Genomic DNA, 7,831 nt, shown 5'->3' with positions numbered 1-7,831 from the left:
TTTGGACTTCCCTCCAGAATTGTGAGAAAGCAAAGTTCTGCTGTTCAAGCCACCCAGCGTGTGTGTGTTCTTATGGCAGCCCAAGCACACTGGCCCTGGCGGGGGGAAGGGGGGGGGGGGGCAGGTGTGGCAGCTTCTTTTTTTTCCCCCCTCCAGCAAGCTTAGGGGAGGGAGGGGAAAGAACAAGAAAGCCACAGAGGTAGAGATGAAATGTACTAGAAACCGTTGTTTGCAATTTTCGTTGAAAAGAATCAACCTGAGAGACAATGCTCCCCGTAGGTAAAAGCAGAGAAGTAGTAACCTGATTGTCTGTCGTCTGGTGCCCGTGCGTATCTTCTCATTTCATACATCCGGAAGGGAAAGGTAGTGAGGAAAGGAAGGGCAGAGCAAGGGCTGCAGGAGTGCGGCGGCGCCGGTCAGTAGAAGCACACGGTGTGCAGGAAGGGTCTGCCGCTCTTCTCCTCGAACTCCTGCAACAGCTCGTCCAAATCGTCCTCCATGTCCTCGGTGTGCTGAATGCACTGGCACAGCTTGCAGATGAGGATCGCGCCCACGGTGGCCTCTTCGTCGTTGTCCTCGATGTCCACGTTGATCACGTGCAGCGGCTGGCAGGTCACTTGCTCTCTGGAATTCATATCTTCCACCACCTGGTCGTACACACTCTCTTCGCAGGTGACAATCAGATCAAACACGTCCTGGCAGTTCTGGAACCTCTCCGGCCGGGGCTTGATCCTTTTGTTACACTCCAACATATGTAACATGCCGTTTTGCGTGTAGAGGTCTCTGTCCTTGCTGACGAGATCGTTGTACATCTGGTCATAGGTGGTTCGGAAATCGTAAACGTTGGGCTCGTCGGGTGCGGGGCCCGGGAGCTCCACGTGAGTTCCCGTTCCAAAGGACCGGACGCTGAATCCCCGTTTGCTGAGAAAGTAGTGGGCCTCCATGCTCCGGTTCTGGTTGCTGGCGCACACCACCGCCACCCGCAGCGGCACGGTAGACATAGCGGCGGCTCCCCTGGCCGCGACGCCCCCGTGCGGCCACTCCCACGCAGCCACGGCCCTTGGGCGCCAGCAAGATGGCCACGGCGACACCTGGAATGCGAGGCGCTGAGGTCACAACCTCTTCGACGTGCCACTGCGTCGTGACCCGCGCACGGCGGGGCCGTGCGCGAGGCGTGGGGGTGTGCCGGGCGTCCCCTCCGCCTCCCGCCCTGGCAGGTGTCCTAGCTTCTCAGAGATGATTCCCAGGGACTCGTGTCGCCCCGTGTTCACACCCCTTTGCAAAGTGACTTTGCAGTGGTCCTGCCCTCAGGAGGTAGAATGATTTCTCTTGGCTGTAAGTCTGAGCTGGCCTTGACACTTTGGATAAGTAGAATGTGACTGCAGTGATGTGGGCGTGGGGGGAGGGGTCTAAGCCTAGGGCTCCAGAAGCTTTGTGTCTTCCGTGTTTGCTTAGGGGGATTTCAGGCACCGTGTGAGGAAGCCCAGGCTGTCTTGCGGAAGAGAGAGAGACTACTCGGAGGCGAACCAATGAGGAGACAGAGGTCCGAACATCCTACTGGCCCCCCCATACTTGAGCCACCCCACCTGAGGCTTCAGTTGTGTGGGCACTTGGGTTCTCTAGCCTCAGCCAACACCGTGGGGAGCAGGGTGATTCATAACACCCACCTCCCCTTGCCCCAAATTCCTGCCCCATAGAGTTGTGAGAAATAAACGGATGGTTGTTTTAGGCTCCTGGCCTCGGGGATGGTTTGTTACGGCGGCGATAGCTAACTCCAATGGCAGAGACTTCCAGGCTGCTCCACGGTGTCCCTTCTCCTCTCTGTCCTCCTTCGATGGCTCACGTTTCAGCTAGATACATGGCCACCTGACATGAAAATTACATTTGTCAACTTGCCCAGCAGCCAGATACAGCAACCACAACGATGTGCTTTAGGCAAGGCGTGAGGGTCCAAATGTTTGAGGTAAACTAGGGAATCACGATGTACCCCTGAAACGAATATGTCAATTTCACCCCAATAACATTAAATACTTTTAACGATACAGGGCAATCGTGGAAAGACTGCCTTTAACCTCCTGGAAATCTACCGTTTTGAGCGCCTAAGAAGATACGTTGTGGTGAATCTTCTCATTGAAATGTGATTCAAATCAAGACTTTGGGCCTTTTGGGGCGCCTGGGTGGCGCAGTCGGTTAAGCGTCCGACTTCAGCCAGGTCACGATCTCGTGGTCCGTGAGTTCGAGCCCCGCGTCAGGCTCTGGGCTGATGGCTCGGAGCCTGGAGCCTGTTTCCGATTCTGTGTCTCCCTCTCTCTCTGCCCCTCCCCCGTTCATGCTCTGTCTCTCTCTGTCCCAAAAATAAATAAAAAACGTTGAAAAAAAAATTTTTTTTTTAAAAATTAAAAAAAAAATAAAAAAAATAAAAGACTTTGGGCCTTTTGACGTTGGGCATGGAATGCTCTCAGGCAGGCCTGCTACTTGGATCTCCACTGCCCGCTCCAGAGTTTATGGTCGTGATCTCCCTATAGTAGAAATTACAAAGATCTCCCTGCCGCATCCTGGCTCCGATAAACAGTCCTTCCAACTACGGTGGAAAGTTGAGAGGTATGATTAAAAGTCTGGGTGAGAATGACGAGTAGAGATGCCTGCCTAGAGCTCCTTGGGACACCTGGGTGGCTCAGTCGGTTAAGCGTCCAACTTCGGTTCATGTCATGATCTCACGGTTTGGGGGTTTGAGCCCCACGTCGGGCTCTGTGCTGACAGCTCAGAGCCTGGAGCCTGCTTCTGATTCTGTGTGTCCCTTCTCTCTCTGCCCTCCGCCGCTCATGCTGTCTCTTTCTCCCAACAAAAAATAAACATAAAGGAAAACAAATCAGGAGCTCCTTATCCTGTTAGCCACTAGGCTTGTGCACTTGTCATTTCTTGATTCTGTTGCTTTCTCTCTCCCAGTGGCTACTTCTCTGTGTTCAGCCTTCGTAATTTGTCTCCAGGGCTCCCCAAGCCTGCCTGCAGTCTGGTCCTCTCAAATCCATTGTCTTCTCTGCAGCCACAGTGATTTCTCTAGAGTGTATATCAGATTCATGACCCTGTGGCGCTTAAAATCCTAGCAATCAAATGATAGCAAGTGTAGGAGTCATTTGGTAGTAAGTGGCAAGCCTCATTCAGGCTCTGTGTGGTCAAGCACCACTTGTCTTTCCTGTATTTTTTAAAAATTTTTTTACATAATTTATTGACAAGTTAGCTAACGTACAGAGTATACTTACTACCAAACGACTCCCACACTTGCTCTTTCCTGGCCCCTTCTTCTAGGCCAACACTTTGCTGCCTTTGAAGACTCAGCTTACTCATAAGGCTACCTCCTTCGTTGTATTCAACGCATGCCCCTGTCGGTTACACTTGTCAGGCTGTTTTCTGATGGTTTGTCTTCCCCACAGGACGGTGAAGTGCTTGATGTAAGCGTAGCACCTGCAGCCAGGGCCCCGCCCCCAGGTCCTCCCTGCACTTTCCATTTCCCGCCATTTCCAGATTCCTCAAGAAAGCGGCTCCAGGAGCCCGAGAGCAGGCCCTCTAGAAAACAGAAGGGTGTCGGGGATCTGGATGGCTCAGTCGGTTAAACTTCCGACTGTTGATTTTGGCTCAGGTCGTGATCTCACGGTTCGGGAGTTCGAGCTTTGCATCGGTCTCTGCACTGACAGTGCCGAGCTTGCTTGCGGTTCTCTCTCTCCTATTCTCTCTCTACCCTTCCCCTGCTCACTCGCACTCTCTCTCTCAAAAATAAACACACACACACAAAAACCAGACAGGTACTGGTTATTGGCAACAAAACTCACTGAGGCCAGAGGTAGCTCAAAAACGGCAACAGTGTTTCTTAGTAAAAAACAGGAAGTCTCCCTGACCTCCTTGCCCCTTCCGGAGCATGATGGATGGTCCTCTTCCACGCCTCTCTCCGTTCTTATAATCATCTTGGCTCTTGACCCCAGCAATCGCACAAGGCCCTGTGCATACCCTGCCTGGATCCCTGTTGTCAAGGGGATGGATGATAGAATGTTTTGTCCAGTAAGAGCAGTAGTCGCAAAGGCTGGGGCCAAGGTTGAAACAGTTCCCTGGGGACGAGGCAGAGGTCAGGGCAAGGACTAGTGCCTTAGCTGCGTCTCGAATGATTGCTTCAAACCTGGAGTCAGTTTGCTGCCCCTCCGTTAGCCACCAACTGGTTCCCTTAATGACTGATACCTTCTGAGGATGTCAAGTGTCTGTAGCTGTTATTAACGTTTTGTGTGGTGGCTTAGGGAAGAGAGGTGCTTCTCAGCTTCTCCCAGGAGAGCCCAGATAAGTTCTGAACTTGGAGGAGAGTGAGATCAAAGAGAAGCTGATCAGAGCACCTGGGTGCCTCAGTCGGTTGAGCGTCCGACTTCAGCTCAGGCCGTGATCTCAAGGTTCGTGAGTTCGAGCCCTGCATCGGGCTCTCTGCTGTCAGCTCAGAGCCTGGAGCCTGCTTCGGATTCTGTGTCTCCCTCTCTCTCTGCCCCTTGCCCCTCACAATCTGTCTCTCTCTCTCTCAAAAATAAATAAACATTAAAAAAAAGAAAGAGAGAGAGAGAAGCTGATCATCTGGGCCAGAGGGATGGGGTGTTTAAGGTTAGGGGAGAAGTCTCCAGTACAGAGGTGACTGGACTTTGAAAGTAGCCAGATGAGGACTGTAGGGGGTTCACTCATGTCCACTGTGGCACCTGTTTGAGCACTTGATATCTTTTTAAATCTTTCATAGCTTCTTCTTCTTCTTCTTTTTTTTTTTTTTTTTTTTTACATCTGACTGTTACTCTCCTTCTGAAGCAAGAGGGCTCTCTGAGGACTGACTCACAGTAATTAAAATCACATGAGATTGGTCTAAAAAACCTGGAAAGTCATTATTAATTTACGGTGGGAAATCCAGTCATTTATTCGTTTATTTATTCCATGAATATTTATCGCGTGCTGACCTAAGCCAGGTTGGTCATGCATAACCCTAAAGTTCTTTCTGGAAAGTAGCATATCGTCTTCAGGCAGGAGACAAAAACCACACCGGTTATTTTAACAAGTTTTTAATGTATTTATTTGGGGGGGGGGTGCCGAGAGAGAGGGAGAGAGGTAGAATGCCAGACAGGCTCCCTGCCGTCCCGGGCAGAGCCGGATGCAGGGCTTGAACTCACAGTGAGATCATGACTTGAGCAGAAAAGTCTGACGCTTAACTGACTGAGCCACCCAGGCGCCCCCTAACAGACTTTAATATAGAGAACATTTAGCTAGGTATGATCGCCAAATGTTTAGCTGGGTATAGTCACCAAAGAACCAAAACAACCGAGACGGGAACTCCAAGGCATCATAGAGGTAGCAATCTCAGATAGCAGCGACCACTGGTGGGGGAACAAAGGGGAAAAATGGAATTCTTGAAACCTACAAGCTGGGAGGGGGGAGTCACATGGGGCCGAAAACCCGATGCCCCAGGACAGCCCGCCCACCTGCTGGCCGGTGCGGGTGTCTGAGCTCCAAGGACGGGCCTCCCTGAGGTGGGACCCGGGTCCCTGAGGACGGATGCCGGCTGCTTCTGTGGGAGTCAGCAAAACCGGAAACTCGATTCAGTTGCTGCTGCAGGAAGGAAATGCTGTGAAGAAACATGCAGGATGCCATTCACAGGATCCGGAAACTAACGGGAAGCCGACAGGAAGCCAGCAGACGCCGAAGGAAGAATCGAGTCCCTACTTCTTCCTCTAGCGGTCGGTCTTCCTCTCACACCTCCTATGGGCCGAGCAGCTGGCTGAGCAGAAATGTGGTTTGTAGCGCCCCAGCCCCAGCATCGCAAAGACAGGTGGAGCTGAGACACCAGTATCTTCATAACGGACACATCACCAAGGAAGTTCGAGGTGAGTGGGGGTGAGGTAACCCCCTCCCCCACATCCTCACTACCAGGTCCCCCAAAGGCAAGTCTCTGACCAAATTCTGTCACACGCAGGGACGTTTATGAAAGAAGCATTCATTAGCAACCAGGCGCAAAAAAACGTCTTTGCAACCCGATCTGTAGACTCGAAGTCCCAGCTCTCAGCCTAGCGCTTGCATAAAAGGCCCACTCAAGGCAGATGCAACATTCTAGAAGTATCGGGGAACCAGCAGTTCTCCAAAACGAAGAGGTCGCGCCACCTCTAAGGTGCAGGCGGCGTCCTCTGATAACCTCTGCAGGTATGGGTAGAGAGCGTCCCGAACATATTTAAGTCAATCCATAGATCCCGAAGACCTCGAATTTCGCAAACAACAGCCTATTTTCTGACACTTGTCATGCTAATTAACAAGCCACCAACTTCATCAACGAAAGCCCATTTCTGACTTTCGTTTTACTCATTAGCAATACCTGGTCTTGGAGTTGGATGTGGCCTTTGTGAGGCAAAGCCGGCCGCCCAGCTGGAGAGGGTTTTTGATGAGGGACAAGTGACCGCCCCTGGAACTGCAGCTTTTAACACTGACATGATTTCACAACGTTCAGAGACACACGTTTCAAAAATAAAACACAGACATCATATTAAGTTTGGGTTTAAAACAATTATTTTTTCAAGGTTTGTTTTTGAAAGAGAGAGAGAGACAGAGCGTGAGTGGGGGAGGGGCAGAGAGAGACGGAGACACAGGATCCCAAGCAGGCTCGGGGTGGGGGAGGGGGGGGGGTCTGAGCTGTCAGCGCAGAGCCTGATGCGGGGCTGGAACTCACGAACCGTGAGATCATGACCTGAGCCAAGGTCGGACGCTTAACTGACTGAGCCACCCAGGCGCCCCTGTTTTGTTTTGTCTTTTTTAATGTTATTGATTGATTGATTATTATTTTTTGAAGTAGGCTCCACACCCAACGTGGGGCTTGAACTCACAACCCCGAGATCAAGAGTCACACACTCTACCGACTGAGCCAGCCAGGTGCCCCATTCGTTCGGCTTGCACCAGGCACCGCCAGGGTTTGGTGGCGGACCAGGCTCAGTCCTCGCTCTGAAGAAGCTCGCAGCCCGGAGGCGAACGATAAATAGGTGATTGCAGTGTGAGCAAAGAGCTCACTCAGCTGTCAGCAGACCTCCCCTGTCGATTGAGTTTGCAGAGAAAATACAGGATGCCTAGTTCGGTTTGCATCTCAGATCAACAATGAATCGTTTTTCAGTATAAATAGTCGTATTTTGTTTGTCAAATCCGGCAGCCTTACTTCTAGGCAAAGGCAGAAGGAAAGCCAAACCAGGCAGACTTTGGCTTGGTGAGTGTGGGTCAGTCAAGGCGGGAGGGTGAGGTCGTTTTAGGTTCTGTGCTGGAATTATCCATTTCCGTCTACCTCGCTGGACAAGCGCAAGTGTTCTGGAGGTCAGGCAGTTTGCTGCCCCCGAGCAGCGCTGATCCCAAGCCACGCGTGGTCTCTCTGAGCTTCCTTTTTACCGCAGAGTAAAACCCTTCTGCCAGCACATTCATTCTCAAACAACCCCCCAAGAAGCTGGTTATGTTTAGATTCCCATAATGGCAACACCATTTTGCTTCTCTCTTCTAAATAGGTCCCCTGGGGGACACCTGGCTGGCTCAGTCAGTAGGGCGTTCAGCTCTTAATCTCTGCTCAGGTCAGGATCTCAGGGTTCGTGGGTTCAAGCCCCGCGTTGGGCTCTGCGTGGACAGCATGGGACCTGCTTGGGATTCTCTCTCTCACCTCTCTCTCTCTCTCTCTGCCCCACCCCACCTTGCATTCTCTCTCTCTCTCTCTCTTTCCAAATAAATAATCCTAAAAAAATATAGGTTCCCCAAATAGTATTTGTTTGCTCACAGCCTTCATTTTCTTCTTCTACTGGTA

At 51.5% G+C, this 7,831-nt stretch overlaps 1 pseudogene; it reads right to left on the bottom strand.

Annotated features, from left to right (window-relative positions):
• Positions 1-255: 255 nt before the first annotated feature.
• Positions 256-1,001, bottom strand: LOC145713633 (RNA polymerase II subunit A C-terminal domain phosphatase SSU72 pseudogene; annotated as a pseudogene).
• Between the last annotated feature and the right edge of the window lie 6,830 nt (positions 1,002-7,831).

Source organism: Panthera onca, chromosome X (assembly GCF_046562875.1).
Source record: "Panthera onca isolate mPanOnc1 chromosome X, mPanOnc1 haplotype 2, whole genome shotgun sequence".
NCBI classification, from domain to species: Eukaryota; Metazoa; Chordata; class Mammalia; order Carnivora; family Felidae; genus Panthera; species Panthera onca.
This window is presented reverse-complemented; position numbering and strand designations above follow the sequence as displayed.